A 15785-nucleotide genomic window follows, 5' to 3' on the forward strand; every position below is an offset into this window, starting at 1 on the left:
AAGGGGAAGGAAGGGGAGGGGATGTGAGGCCACAGAATGTGGCCTCATTTGGTTTCCCTGCTCTCATCCCCCTTCATCTGGTGGCTCTGACAGGGCTGGCTTCAGTATAAACATGACGCTATTGGTGGAAGTGATCCCTATTTCCTGGCTACCAGGCACTTCTCAAGGTGGAGCGAAGGATTCATAGTCCCTGGAGTTGGCGCTTTCCCCACCCCAGGCATCAGTCATGTTTTATCTTCCAGTCAAGAAAACTATTGCTACTTCAGTTAAAACAAACAAACAATAACAAACCTCTGCCGTAGCCCCCGTGTTCCGCCCAAGAACCCACCTTGCAGAAAAGTGGTCCACCCAAGGGTCTGAGGAGCTACCGCTGGCTCATCATCAGAACAGGTCCACCACACTATGGCTAACTTGCAAAGGTTAAATTATCTACACACAGGTGAAAGGCAAAGCCATCACACAGAAGAAAATCTTGAATTGATTTTTAAAAAACTTCTATTTATGTGTATATGTGTGTCACATGTGTCTGGGTGCTCACAGAGTGTAGAGAATGGCTTCAAATCCCCTGAAGCCACAGTTGTGCTAGCAATTGTGAGCTATCTAACACTGGGTCCTGGGAACTGAACTCAGGTCCTCTAGAAGAGGAAAAAAAAAAAAAAAAGAATAAGCACTTTTAACCACTGAGCCCTTTTTTCCCTAATCCTTTGAATTAATCTCTTAATAATGTCCTATAAATAAATTAGCTTTGTCCACTGGAGGAAAAATAACCCCCACAAAAACACCCTAAGGATTCAGCCAGTGTAGGGGTCCTCCGAGGAGTCCAGCTCTCACTCTCAGTGAGGTACTGATGGACCCATTTTGATCATTTCAGGATGTATATAGACCTTGACTTTCCCTTTGAGAAAGGGCTAGCTCCTACTACCTAGCACATTTTACCCGCCCCTGCTCCAGGGCCTCTGCATAAACCACTCCCTGTGTAAGGAGCCCTTCTTCTAGACCTCTATAGGTGTGGTTCTTCAGGCTCATCCATGTCGCAGATGGCAAATGTCGCTTTGCCAAAGAGCCCTTGACTCTAATGCCACATTATTTTTCTGTCTTCACAGCACACAAGCTACCTCGGATTGTTCTGTTTGTTTACTAGTCTATTTGTCTGTTACCATTCTCCCACCCCCTCCCCCTCTGATGGTGCTCGTCACATATTGCATCATCAGGACCAGTTAACTTGTTGACCCGTGTCAGCATAGGGCTAGGCATCAAGGCCTTGCACCATCCCCTCAGCCTTACAAGAAGTTCCCAGTCTCCACTGTAGAGATGAGAAACTGGCCCTGCCTACTGCAACTCTCTAGCAAGGAGCTCCAAAACTGACACTGCCTCGGTCCCTGCTGAAGACAGACAGACAGCAGAGCCCACCCACAGCTGATGAACAGGTGGGGCCAAGGTTTACATAGATTTTCTTCCTTCCCCGGTACCCATGGAAGCCAGAAAGAGACTCTCGGATAGACAGACAGGATTTAAGAGGCTGCAGCAGCTGCTGGATAGGAAGACCGTCATAGCTGTAGGTGACACCACAGCCTGGTGGAGCCTGAGTGGCTGGCTGCCCTGTGGCTAAGGGAGGAGGTTAGAATCTCCCCCCCCATCCTAGTATCATAGCAACTGTAAATATGTGCTCACAGGCTGTAGCCCCAGCCATCCGTGACCTTAAACCACCTTCTGCCACAATGCTCCTGCCCTTGAAGCCCTTCATAAGGTGAGGGCTACAGGGGAGCTGGCAGGGCGGGCTCTCACGTTTCATGAGCACTCAGGATGGAGAGGGAGAAGCAGGGTACAGACGGACTCTGGTTTCCAGGCACGCCTGCGCTTGCCTGCTCCTGACCCTGGTAGCCTTGGCCCTGTGTGCCCTACCATGGCTACGCCTGAGCTGCTGATAGCACACAATACTTCTCTTGAGTCTTAAAACGGTGACAGAGGAGCAGGAACTGGCAGCCGCAGGGAATGTAACAGCTACCCCTTTTCTGAGAAAGAGCATGGCCTTAGAATAAAGAAGCCCAAAGAAACCAGGCACCATCTTCTTCCACAGCTGGCCCTCTAGCCCCACAATATCCACTAATCCACCGACAAGGTAAACGGGGAGGAGCTGGGCTCAAGGGTGATTAATCATTTGCACGTCCTGCTAATTATGATAATTACTATTTAATGATTTGTGTACATTTCTCAGCTTGCAAGACGCACACAGCTGCCTGACGGATGAGGACTCAAGATCTGGGTTGCTGCTTTACCTTTTCTGTTTCATGTACACGCACACACATACTCACACACACACTGGATAAACAAGCCTAACCGTCAGATGTAGCAGAACCGATCTCCAAGATCTGAACAACTGGAGTCTGGAATCCAGTGCCCAAAGATCAGTAACAAGCTGACTTGTCCTCTGGCAGGGAATAAATAAAAAGAAAAGAAAGGAAAAGAAAAAGAAAACCCATGAGAGCAAAGAGGCCAGCCTCCAGCAAAACCTGTAGGTCCAGTCTTGTGCACTACAGGAGTGGGAGCTGGAGTCAAGACCAGCATAAGCTCATGGGGGCCTCCTCAGCCTTGGGAAGTAACCTGAACCTCCTGTGAAATATTAGCAAGGTCCCAGCCTTGTCACAGGTCCTGCCCTCTCCTCTCAGGCTCTCCTACAGACTTTCTTCTTAGGGCCAGCATGGCCTGCCTCAGCCCAGTACAGTCCCTGAGGCCCCTAACACTTGTAGACAGCCAATCAAATTCAAACGCACAGGGGCTGGAGAGATGGCTCTGCGGCAAAGAGTGCTTACAGCTCTTCTGAGAAGGATCTGCGTTTGGGTACCAGGACCCCCTCATCTGGTGGCTCACAACTGCCTAGCTCCAGGGAGTCAGGTCTGTAAGCCAGCCTCCTCCCATGGCTTCTGTGGGCACTCTCTATCTAGGTGTGGCAAACATTGATAGAGGCACACAAGAGAACCAAAAGAAAGATAAAATGCACAGAGGAATCAAAGCAAACAGTAGAGGAGGGTAAGATGGTCTGCCTGGAGGGGCATGCAGAGGGAACAGAATGGCAGCCGTGGCCCTGATTACCTGGCAGTGCACTTGAAGATATCCAAGGGGCTGGCCAGTTGGTGTCCTCAAGCCCTCCCACCCTGTGAATCCCCTTGGGCTTGTCCCCACCCAGGTCAGGCACATGATATGTGGTGTGCCAGGGGCAAAGGCATCTCAGGAAGCCAGGGTATGGTATAGGGATGCTTTCTGAGGACTAGTCCTCACGTCTTCAGAGCTGTGCTGTGTCCTCTCCAGCTTTTTGTAGGCATGTGAGGTCTACTCAGTCCCCTCCTTGTTCTGTAGCATGTCCCAGCCAGACAAGGGGACAGACAGTTCCCAAGCCGTTGCCTTAGCAACTTCCATGGTATGATCTGAGCTGCCATGGGTCTAACCTCCCCAGGATATGTCTTTAATACCCTACTGCCACGAAAGGAAGTCAGTTCTGAATTACTCCATTCTCAGCCTCAGAGGCCACCATTGGCCTCCCTGCCTCCCTTTGCTTCCTCAGCAAAGCCTGTACTGAATGATGATCCTTGAGGTAGGAGCCCCATGTGCAGCCTAACCCCAGCACATGCTTGACCCGGAGGAGGGGCTGAGTGATGGCTGTTGGGAGATCGGCAGGTGACACCACTCTTTGTTCTGCCCCGCGCTCTAGGGATAAAGGCAATTGGTCTCAGTGTCCTTGTATCTATCTACCTCCGACCTTCTAAGAAAGAAGTTGCTTGCCCGAGAAGTGACTGTGCCCGAGGAGCTGGTGCTCGTCACAAATGTCCCACGTGCTGGAGGAAAGAGTCCTCCACTGTCACCTTGCTGAAAATCATTGTTTAAGTGTCTACAGAGTAAGATGTTTCTTCTGAGTTCCTGTCACCTGTCAGGTCTGTAATTACACTTCACAGTTCTAACAAAAGCACCATGGGCTCCGGAAGGGTAAAGACAGGCGAAGGCCCCGCAAATTAGCCCTTAACACCTTGCGCACTCAAGCCAGAGTGCCGGGAGAGAGCAAGTCTGTACCTTCCCATCCATGGGCCAATTATTCTAAGTGGCTTCTATCCATTGACACAGGCCCCGCCCCACGTGGCCCTGAGCTGTACCCCAGAGCCCCTGCCACGCACACTCACTGTGTCTGCACAGCAGAGCAGGAACATACATTTCCTCAGGCCTGTGTCCCTAGCCGCTCTCTGCTAATTAAAACAGGATGTCAGTACTCATTCCTTAGGATGGGTTGAAGTCACGGAGATATCGCCTCTCCCAGGGCTGTTTCAATTTGATTACAAAACAAAAGGGATGTGTGCTATTCTCTGTGCTCCTGCAATCCCTCCACGCTGTCTGAGTGAGCAAGGGACCTAGGGGTGGCAACTGTCCCTGGCCTGGGTTTCTCTCCTCCATAATTTCCCAAACCTAATTACCAGGAGGTCCCCCTAGCACAGCCCTGGACCACAGTTCTCACGTCCTCTGCCGTGGTTTTGTGTGAGGTTGGTCCTTCCGTGTTCCCGCGGTGGAAGCTTGGTCCCCAGTGTGGCATCATGAGGTGTGGTGGACCCTTGAAGAGACAGAGCCTGGTGAGGGGTAACCGGGTCATGAGGTGTTCTGCCTTTGGAAGGGGCTGACAGAGATCTCATTGGAACCTGGGGAGTTCTCGTCACATATTCTTTCTTTCTTTCTTTTTTAAGAAGCAGGTTGGGCCCTTTCTCTCTGTTTCTGTCTCAGAACACACCATCTCCCTCCCCAAAGCACTCCTATCAAAAATGATGCCCACAGTCCCCTTCTCAGAGCCTATGGTTCTCCTCCCCCCCCTCCCTAAACCATATGCTAGTAGCTTTCACTTATGCATTATCCAGGCTCAGGTATTTTGTGATTAAAACAGAAAATGGACTAAGACATCAAGATATTTATTTGACTTAACTAGATTCAGTTGCTGCAAAGAGTTATTTTTCTGAGTTCTTTTATGTATTTTTTTTAAGCTATGGTGATACACTTTATAAAATTTGCTTGCTGTACTCACGTTTAAGCATATAAGCTCGGTAGAGTTACGTACATCATAAAAACCAGCTTCCAGAATCCTCCTACCTTAAGAAACTAAGATTCTGTCCTCGTGAAACACAAACTCACCATCCTCTACCCCTCTAAGCCCCAGTAATGGTTATTCTATTGTTATCTCAACAATATTCTGTTGTTCTCTATTATTATCTTGACTTCTGGGGTACTTAGCACATGTAGCCTAGCATCTCTTATGTTCATTATACCACGAACGTTCTGGCCTACTTTGGGACATATTTTTCTTTAAAGTCTGACTGGTACCTATTGTAGTAACAGACTGTATGTACATAATGCTTTGCTCATCCATTTACTTCTCTATGGACACGGAGCATTCCCACCCTTAGTACGTTGTGAATGATGCTGCTGTGATCAACGGCATACAAATATCTCTCAAATGCCAGACTTTCTACTATTTTAGTGATATATACAGAAATCCATATTTCTATTTTTTATTTTTAAATCCACCTTACTGTTTCCTGTAGTAGCAATACCATCTTCCATTTCCACCAGAAATACACAAGGAATCCAATTTCCCTACATCTTAGACATCTTTTTTTTTTTTCTATTTCTTGTTTGGTTTTGGTTTTTATTTTTTAATTAATTGACTGATTATTTTGGTTTCTCTGTGTAGCCTTGGCTGTCCTGGAACTCACTGTGTAGACCAGGCTGACCTTCAACTCAGAGATCTGCCTGCCTCTGCCTCCTGTGTGCTGGGATTAAAGGTATGCATCACTACCTGGATGGTTTTGGTTTTTAAATGGCAGTCATCTTATGGATGCAAAAATGAGTCTCTTTTAAGTTTTGAGTACTGTTCTGGGCATTTGGCTTGGATAATCTCATTTAACCCACAAAATCAAGTTGGCAATTGGCTGGCAATAGCTTCCTTCTCACCTGTGACACTGGCCCTCTTTCTGTCCATATATACTTTCTCCCAGTGCATACCAGCTCATACAGAACATATGTGTATATGCATGTACACATATTTATATGGGGTACACTAAGGCTGTCTCTGACATAGCAGGCACACTACTTTCTGCTGGTGGACTAATGAGAAAGAGCATTACTTTGGGCCATGAGGTCTCTAAAGCCTGGTGGTCACACGCGTGCTACTCTCCTGAGCCTGAGGTTAAACCTCTTCACTCGAGACCACCAACACTTCCCTAAAGCAAGCACTTGAGCAATGGCCAGCCATAATTGAAGTGTGCACACTTCTACAATGCAGAAAGCAGATGTCTTGGCGGCCTGTGCTGTCTGGGTCCATGTCCACACTTAGCGGATGCCTCACAAACATCTCCCACCTCCATGAGAATAGTCAAGAGCTCTCAACATTCACCACCTGTACCACATGTTACATGTACGGATTTCCTCACAGAACAGCCTTGTGGGACACATACACTTAGCCATAGTTTACGAATTAGGAAATGGGGAGCTCAGAGAAGCACAGGACCCCTCCCTCCAAGGACGTACAGCTAAGTGGCACCAAATATAGATGTTAACACTAAACTGTTCTTGACTGCCCTGCCCTACCACCTCTTTGGATAGATCAGCTTTAGATGTCTGCCCCACATTGGTGGACAACAAACAGGCCAGAGCTGGTTTTCTTTCTAGGACTAGCAACCACCTGGGACACAGCCCATGGCTCCAGTCTCAGCCGTGAACTGCCTTCTGCACTGTGGTAGTTATCCTGAAGGTTCATTCAATATGGAAGGACCAGGAGAACCTCAACACCCAAGCAACAACATTGACCCTTCTGCTCTTCTTTTACCCATGAAAATGGGATTTTCCTGGGATTTGGAGCACTTTATTTTTGGAAGATCTAACGGAAAATCCACATGGATTCTCTTTTATGGAGAGAATCATGGTTCTACTGATTGCAACGCCAACCTAATGACCTGACATGTCTGCTCCATCACCTCTATCTGCACACCTAAAACAAAGACTTGACCCTGATCTTTATGCAAGCAACAGTTTTTCTTTCTCTTTCAAGCTTCTTTCTGCAGGTCCATGGAGAAGGATGGATGTACAGCTTGGGGAAACCATTGGCTTTAGGCTCCATGCTAGAGGCACAGGGAGCAGAGGCCCATCTTCCTTTCTTTCCCTTAACGAAAAGTAACTGTAGCCTGAAGGGATGCAAGAGCTCGTTGACAATCCTTCCTAACTAAGAAAGGCCAGTTGTCAGAAGAAAAAACAAACCACAAGTTTGTGCCACGGTTTCCCTATCAGGCACCTATCAGTCTAACTGAAGAAGACTGGCCATGAGAAAATAAACATGACTGAATGCATAAAAAAAAAAAATTAGTCTTAAGCACTCATTTCTCCTTCCCTGGTTATCAGGGTGGATAGAAAGCAGGTATTCTCCATCAGGGGAGCATCAGGGTACACTTTCCCAAATCCTCTGGGCACAGAGGAAAGGCCACCCCTGCCCTTTTAAACCTCTGCTGTTCAGAGACCGATCTCTGTAAAGGAGAAGGTGGAGGATATGCATCCCCTTCTCTCTCATCCTTTAGAATGAAGGGTCCTTAGGGGGCTAATGGGAAAGTTACAGGTGAGGTGCCAAGAGATGGAAACTTGCAAGTTCTGCTTTTCTTCTACAGGCAAGATGGCAGGGCTGAAGGGTGGGGTGGTCCTTCATGTATTTTTTTTCTTTGTGGGAAAAGCAGTTAATGATTAATAACAGTTACTGGAAGAGGCGTGCCATTTTCTCCAATAATACAACCACTGGGGGACTAAGTGGGAAGAAGGCATTCATGGGGAAAGGAAGGGGGATACCCAAGAGTAACAGGATGAATACCAGCATAACACTATGTCCTCACATATAAAACAGAGACAACAATTTAGTCTGTATGTTAAAATGTCAAGGATCACATGCCAGGAATCCCAGCACTTGGGGAAGTGGAGGCAGGAGGACCAGGAGTTCAAGGCCAGCATGAACCACATAGCAAGTTTGAGGACAGCCAGGGATCTATGATTTCCTGTTTCAAAAGAGAGAGAGGGCAGGAGGTATCAAGAGTTAAGGCTGCTGAGTTGAGCTTGGTGTGTTTACAGCAGCCCCTTTTCTGTCTTCAGAAGGTTGTTCTGTCCTCATCACGGTGGACAGTGCTTTAGCTACTTTTCTTATCATTGTGACCAAATACATAAGTAAAACCAAGGGATTAGAGGTTTATTTATTTTTTTCAGAGAAATGCATCTGTGCTGGGGAGGAAGACATGGCGACAAAGGCAGTTCGATGTGTGATACCAGCCAGGGAATAGCGAGAGGGGAACGGCAGTGCCCACCTGGTTTTCTCTCCCCTGACCCCCGTATAGTCGGTGTGCAATGGCAGCCCGCGGAACAGTGCCCCAACTTCAGCCTGGTCCCCTTCTCCTCAGTTAATACTCTCCAGAAATGCCCTCCAGACACACTCACGGCTGTATCTCTTAGGCGATTCCAAATCCAGTCAAGCTGACAAGGACTATTGCCCATCACAGACCGTACTAATATAGTTTGAGATAGTACTATATTAGCTGAATAGAGCAACAGTACTTCCAGGCCAGGGGACAAGAGTCAGAGAGGGGCTACAGTCTCAGGAGGTGCTGAGCACCTCGGAGCAGCCAGAGGCAGGTGACATACCAGCAAGAATTTTCAACACTGACAAGATTTCAACCATTGTCACTGGAAGAGACAGAAGGGGAGGAGGCATGGAAGGAGGGGAAAGAGAGATGGGGATAGATCTCAGCAGTAGAATGCTTGCCTGGCATGCACGAGAACGTCCATTCAAAACTCTGGTACCAAAAAGGTGGGGGTGGGGAGGGAGTCGAAAGATCGGGAAGCCTGCAGGAAGTTGGCGTCCACAGCTGCGAACCCCATGCTCACAGAGCTGCGGCTGTAAGTGGGAAGCAATTGATTCTCCTCTACTGTCCACAGCATGGGGAGAACACGAGATGGGTAATGGAGCTGCTCTGATGGTAATTATTTCCTTATCAGACAGGGAGGTGATAGATCATCTCAGAGGAGACTCCTTAATTGAAAAGTGCCAGGAGATAAAAAGCAGTAAGAACCTTTTCAGCCCAAAGTGTTCTTCCCTCAGCTTTGAGTGCTGTAGTCCTTCCCATCAGGCCCTTCTCCTGAGGGAGGAGGCGGCCAGTGCATTTTCATAATTGGAGACAAAGAGCCTGACTTCTTTCAAGTCAGGGAACACACTCCTTGCTGTACTAAGGGACTAATAAAACCAAGTGTCATCCCAAACTGCCATATAGTTCATTTTTTTTTTTCCCTGATTACAAGAGTGGTCTTTAGAGGGAGAACTGGTCTAGGCCCTTATTTCTCTGTCCAAAGACATGCCAGCTCGGCCAGGGACTCTGGGAGAAATCTAGCTCAAAGGCACCAGTCTGTATTATGAATAGCTTGAGGCAAAGTTTCTTGGTGGAGATATGATATTTGGATCATCAACAACAGTGATGTAGAGGGTAACCAGTGTCTTCACGAGGGACCACATACCACAGAACGGACTGGCTGCCCAATGCACGCTGCCCCTAGAGACTGTCCATGACAGTCCAATTATCCACCTCGTGTCCAGTTAGCTGGAAACAAGGTGGACAAACGAGTGGGTGTAACTGGGGTTAATAGCTGTCTTTAGGTACTATGTGACAACAAAGGGGGTCACCAGGCTCCTGGTGCAATCCTGTCCAGCACTACCTCCAAACTATGGGAGGTGGAACATGGTAACTCAGGTGAAAATGAGGGGAGGAGTGCTGGAGGGTTCCGGGAGTCAAGCTTCAACAGCAAACACCCTGATCCCAGCATAACTAGTCACGGTGAAGCTGGCGACAAACTTCTGGCTGTAGGTTAAATTTATTTAATTTCAGAGCCAAAACTCCTTAATCAAGTCATTCGTGTAAAAACAACTGGAGGCTTGAGATCGTTACAAGGTTTGGTTTTGTTTTTGTTTGTTTTTAAGACAAGAGTGATATGTTTGGACATCAATATCAGGCATAAGAGGGCAGAGCACACAGCAGATTCCTTTCGCCTCTCTAAGCAGACTGCTCTTTGTGTTGTGTTTTACTTTTGGGCTATCCTAGAACCTGCTATATACCTAGAGAAGATGCTGAGAAGAGAGGCCTGGGATGAACTTCACATGAACCTTGTCTGGAGGAACTGAAGGGAGTAGTGAAGGTTCTGGCCGAACCAGAGTCACTGTACAACAGCGAAAGAACCACTGGGGACAGGAATTGGCACTTTATTCTGCATATCATTAGAAGGCAGAACGGCAGTCGGGAGACACAATCTTGCTTACTAAGGGGAAATCTTCAGCAATTAGGTCCATCAACAGAAAAGTTAGCACTTGTGCACACATCAACACACCCAACTCAGCAGCACTAAAGAATATGGGCTCCCTTTTCTCCTTCCAGGGCTGAGCTAAGCCATCTGACTTCCAGTGCCCTGCGGTAGCTACGGTCAGTATGGATCATTACATTTTTATCTGGAGTGTCCCCCAAAGGCCCATGTGTTGAGATTTAGTCCTCAAAGTGAGACTAGTAGAGGGTATGGTAGTTTGAATAGAATGGCCCCCATAGGCTCATCTAAATTGAATACTTAGTTACCAGAAAGTGGCACTATTTGAGAAGGATTAGGAGGTGTGGCCTTGTTGGAGGAAGCATGTCACTGTGACATACTTTGAGGATCCAAAAGCTTATGCCAAGCCAAGGTTCTCTCTCTCTCTCTCTCTCTCTCTCTCTGCTTGTGGATCAGTATGCAGAGCTCAGCCACTGTTCCTGGCCCTGCCTCCATACTGCCACACTCCCCACCATGAAAAAGGACAAACCCTCAAAACTATGAGCAAGCCCCAAATTAAATGCTTTCTTTTATAAGTGTTGCCTCTGGCATGGTGCTCCTTGCAACAATGGAACACTGACTGAGATGGAACCTTTAAGGTGGGAATTAATAAGAGGGAGTTGGGTCACTGGAGACTTGACTTTGACAGGAATGCTGGGATCTCAATCTTTTCTCCTTTTCTCTTTGTTTCCTAGTTCATGAGATGATTCCTTTTCTCTGCCACAAAATCCTTCAGATGTGCTATTTGAAAGCCAGAGGCCCAAGCAATGGGACTACTAAACAGTGGAGTAGATCCTTCAACTTCGCACCTTTTCTCTTAATAAGCCATTCGCTCCAGATGTTTTGTCACAGTGACAGGAAACTAACAAGGTTTTACATCACCATTTACTCAGCCTTTCTTAGAGCTCCTTGTCTTAAGCATCATTACTGTGAAGACACAGGGGCATGCGGATGGTTGTTCAGCCCTAAGGGTGTGGCTTTCAGGTGTCTTCCACCCGTGTTCCTGAAATAGCCTGGCACTTGTGCAGAACAGTTCCCAGGGAGCCACGGCTTCACCCTCTTACAGTATATGGGAGGAGAAGACTATTCTAGAGATTCTGATCTTTTATATAATCTTAAAGAACCTTTACTGCCTGAACATTCTGCCTGTTAGTTTGGGAGGTGAACTATATGCAACTTAAAATTCACCACATTAACCACTTTTAAGTTTGCAGCTCAGTGACATTAAACACACTCACACTGTCACTTCTGAATGCCATCGTGAACTTAAAATTTACCTCCAGAAGCTATTCCTAGTTTTATCAGCCAAGTACTAGATGCCATGGTTTTCTTTCCATGCCCACCATGGATAATCTTGCTCTTGCCATGTGCGCATTTGCATTCCTCGTTAAGTAAGGTTTTGGCAAGTCTGTAAAGCACGCTGGGCCTGTGATTGGTTCCATATGATGAGCAGCCATGCTTCCTATGTGTTGTCTCTCTTTGCTGTGGTAGGGGGACATCTTGGAACCCCTCTTCTTAGGCTGGGATTGGTGACTACCTAGGCAAGGAGGTCAGCTGAGGTCCTGTGATGAGGTTGTTTTGGAAGGTAAAGGTGAGGAGGGGAGTAGTGGCAACCAAAGTTTCTTACAGCCCTCAGTTGCTCTGCTTGTCTTGGTGTTCATACAGGCAGTTTACTGTAGGCTTGTGAGCCTAGAAAATACAGGGCAGCTTTAATTAATTCTAGTACGTGCCTTGCAATGTTTACATTCCAAATTACCTTCAAGTCAGAAGTATGCGGCCCAGAACCACAGTTTGGGGCAATAAAATTCCACTGGCCACTGCTTCCAGCATCTGGAAGTCATTAGCTGAAAGAACCCAAATTTGCTATTTGGTACAGTTAGCTACGCTTCAGGGTAGAGACAAGGAACTATGAGCTCCGCCAAACTGCTGAACTGCCTCCCGAATAAGGCAGGTGCCCTGGATGTGAAGCAGAGGAACCTGGAGAATAGAGTATAATAACTGTACCGACAACCAGGATCAATTTCCTAAACCTTTTATATCGTGTTCCAGACCCGGCCCTGAGTTCTGCTCAAGATGGAAGGGGTGACCTCCCAAACCTGCTGGACCCCACGATACCTCACACAGCCTTGAATCACCTGAAGGAAAAGATCCTGTAAACAGCAAGACCTCAGGCCTCATTCTCCATTCTTCTGCCTTTGAACAGAGCTGCATATCACTACCCCAGGCTCTCTACATTCATTCCCCTTTTCAAATCTCAGGAAGTCTGGGCTGGTAGAAAAAAATCCTTTACATTTGTTCATCTGGAAGTCAAATTTCCAAATGATTCAACAATGCTGAAGGGTTTACAACATCTCTGAACAAATCAAAACTATTAAAATCCCATTGTGTGCTAATGTCATTTTCCTCCTACTCATTAAAAAGCTAGTTGCATTTGTTGATGATATGTTTCAAGAATTCTGCATTCTCACAATGAGGGAGGGGACAGGGTTGCCACCCTGCTTTCTGGTTAAAGAAACAGAGAGAAGAGAGGGCAGGCACCCTTATTAAGCAGACTTGGGCGGATGCCTGTTTCTTAACCCATAAAATGATACTACTGCTTCTCTGGAGGGCTGCCATCCCTGAAGGGGCCTCGATATTCCTGTTACTCCACTCAGAGCAGCCACACAGACACATTGCTCTGGGTACCAAGCAGCAAGGGTTGAATGCAGACCTTATGGATTACCAGGTCACCAGGTCTCAAATCACAGATGCACTGGGGTTTCTAGAACGGCTCCTGCTGAGACTCTAGAGAGGCAGGAAATGCCAGAAGCTCGCGATGCTCTGCAGCTGCCTAAGGGTCTTAACTGTTCTCTCTATATTGTTTTGCTATATTCCCCATTTCCCTTACCACCAGCAACCCCTCCTTGGTAGCCAAAGGTCCATGCTATGCTTCTCCAAGGCATCTTTAGAGCTCACATACAAGTATGTCAGAGTTTGACTTTTGTGCCTGGCTTACTTCATTTAGCACAGTCTTCTCCAGGTTTGCCCATGTTGTCACAGAAGACAGTATTTGCTTCTTTAAAACTTAATAATAAATATTCTATGTATATATAAAAGTCACATCCTCTTCATCCATTCATTTCTTGATGGGCTCAGTGCTATTCTCAGACCTTGGCTATTTTGTCTAGAGCTGCAGCGAACATGGGAGCAGAGACAACTCTTGGAAATACTGTCTTAATTTCCTTTGGCTATGTACCCAGATGTAGTATTGTTGTGTCACGTGGGATTTAAGTTTTTAAATGCATTCCTGTAGTATTTTCCATAATGGCTGTGCAAATTTACATTTCTAGCAGTGTGCAAGCATTCTATATTTGCCACACACTGTACAACATTTGTTACAGCTTTTCAGGGTTTTATGTGTATGTTTGCTTTTGTAGTTTTTTTTGTTAGTTTTGTTTCTTTTTGTTTTTTATTGTTTTGGAAACAGACACCCTAGGAAGCATGAAATGGAGGCACCATGCGATGGCGATTTCTCTTTCTGCAGTGATTATTGATCGAGATCATCTTTCACTCTTCCTGTTGGCTGTCTGTATACTTAGTATAAAATGGTCATTCAGGCCTGTCTTAGTTTCTTTTCCTGTATCTTTGATAACACACTAAAAGAAAATCAACTTAAGGAAGACAAGTTATTTGGGCTCACAGCTTATGGTACAGCCCCTATCGCAGGGAAGTTGAGGCAATGGGAGCTTAAAGCACCTGGTCACACTTTTATCTACGATAAAGAAGCAATGAGGGATAAATGCATGAGCTCAGCCATTTTTCCCCATTTTATATAGTTCATTATCCCTATTTAGGGGATGACACCACCCACAGTGAGCAGATTTTCCTAGACCAATTAATACAGTCAAGATAATCCTCATAACCATGCCCAGAAGCCCATCTCCAAAGTGATTCTGGGTTCCATTAAGTTCACAATTAACACTAACTATCTCAAGCCCATTTTTAATCTGATTATTAGCACAAATAGACAAAACATTTTTAAAAAGAAGAACAAAGTTGGAGGGATTCTTCTTGATTTTTAAATGTATGTAACTCCATGACCATCAAAACAGTATAGTATTGGCATAGCAGACACACAGACCATGAGACAGAACAGAGTACAGGAAAAGCAGTATGCTAATGTCTGACAGAAACAACAACACACAAAGAGTGGAACAAGCAGTCTCTTCGAGAAATGGTCATGGGAGCCTGGAGACCCACAGACAAGGGAATGAAATGAGACACTTACATTAAAGTCTTCAATGTAAGACAAAAGCTGTAAAACTACTAGAAGAAAACATAAGAAAAAGGATTATTGTCACTGGCCTTGGCAATGGTCTTTTAGATAATAGCCCTAAAATTAAAGAAAACAAAAGCAAGAAATATATACAAGAAAGATTACATCAGACTAGAGAAGATTCTATACTGTAACAACAACAAGAAAGGTCAGTCGGTGAAATAAGAGAAAATATTTCTCACAAAACATATATCTCACAAAAGAACATATATCTCACAAAGGATTAATATTCTAAATATGTGAGGAACTTGTGGAATAGCCAGAAACCAAATGAATATTTTTAACGATCATCAGAATGATGCTACTGTGCCACATGCCATCTGTACTTGACAAGCAAAATGCCCAGCTTCTCTCTAGCCCACTTGGGCAACCACGGGCCTGAGTTTCCAGCCTCATTTTCTAGCAGGCAGTGTTCAGTGGCTGCTATAATTACAAAGCCTGGGTATGCCAGCTTCTCCCAAGGGCAGTCCAGACAGAAACTGCATGAAAGCCACAGGACAGAAGGCTGGCAAGAGGGTGTGCTCATCATGGCTGTGGGTTCACAGGCCTCCTGAGATGAGTGCTAACCCTTGGAGACACGGGGTTCTTCCCTGGAAAGAGACCCACTCTAAGCAGTCTGTGCAGTTCCAGAGCTTCTGTTTCCAGACTTAACTCTTTAAAGTCTGCAACAGCGGACAGCACTGGTCTTTCGGAATTGGAGCTTGCTGCATAAAGTGAGTGAAAGCAAGAGGGGTCTGCACTTCTTGTCCTGCAAAACAGATTATATGAACAGTGTGTTCATATCCACTAGAGGGCAGGTAAAGCCCTGCAGGGTTCCAGCTTCAGCAGCGGTCATTTCAGAGCCACTAAACGATGAATGATCTTTTCCAGGTGATGTTCTTGAATCCATCCTATATGGTTCTGGTCCTTTGAGGTGGATGGCTCCGTGATTTTTAGGAAGAACCCTGAATGTTTCTGCTACAAAGGAAGTTCAGAGCCACAAATCTCTGCACAGCATCTCTGCAGAGGCAGAGCTCAGTAGACCAAAGCCCCACAAACGTCGGGAGGTAGAGATCTGTGCCGAAACTCTAGC

At 46.2% G+C, this 15785-nt stretch overlaps 1 protein-coding gene and 1 long non-coding RNA gene across 2 annotated transcripts in view; one reads left to right on the plus strand and one right to left on the minus strand.

Annotated features, from left to right (window-relative positions):
- The window catches only part of Cacna1c (calcium voltage-gated channel subunit alpha1 C), a 483983-nt gene that overhangs the window by 317984 nt on the left and 150214 nt on the right, over positions 1–15785 (minus strand). The gene's annotated exons all lie outside the window — the stretch shown is intronic.
- Positions 1956–12798, plus strand: LOC132654268 (uncharacterized). Its single transcript, XR_009591927.1, has 3 exons — positions 1956–2119; positions 3707–3926; positions 12448–12798. It is a non-coding gene; the product is annotated as an uncharacterized LOC132654268 (long non-coding RNA).

This window comes from Meriones unguiculatus, chromosome 5 (genome assembly GCF_030254825.1).
Source record: "Meriones unguiculatus strain TT.TT164.6M chromosome 5, Bangor_MerUng_6.1, whole genome shotgun sequence".
Classification (NCBI taxonomy): Eukaryota; Metazoa; Chordata; class Mammalia; order Rodentia; family Muridae; genus Meriones; species Meriones unguiculatus.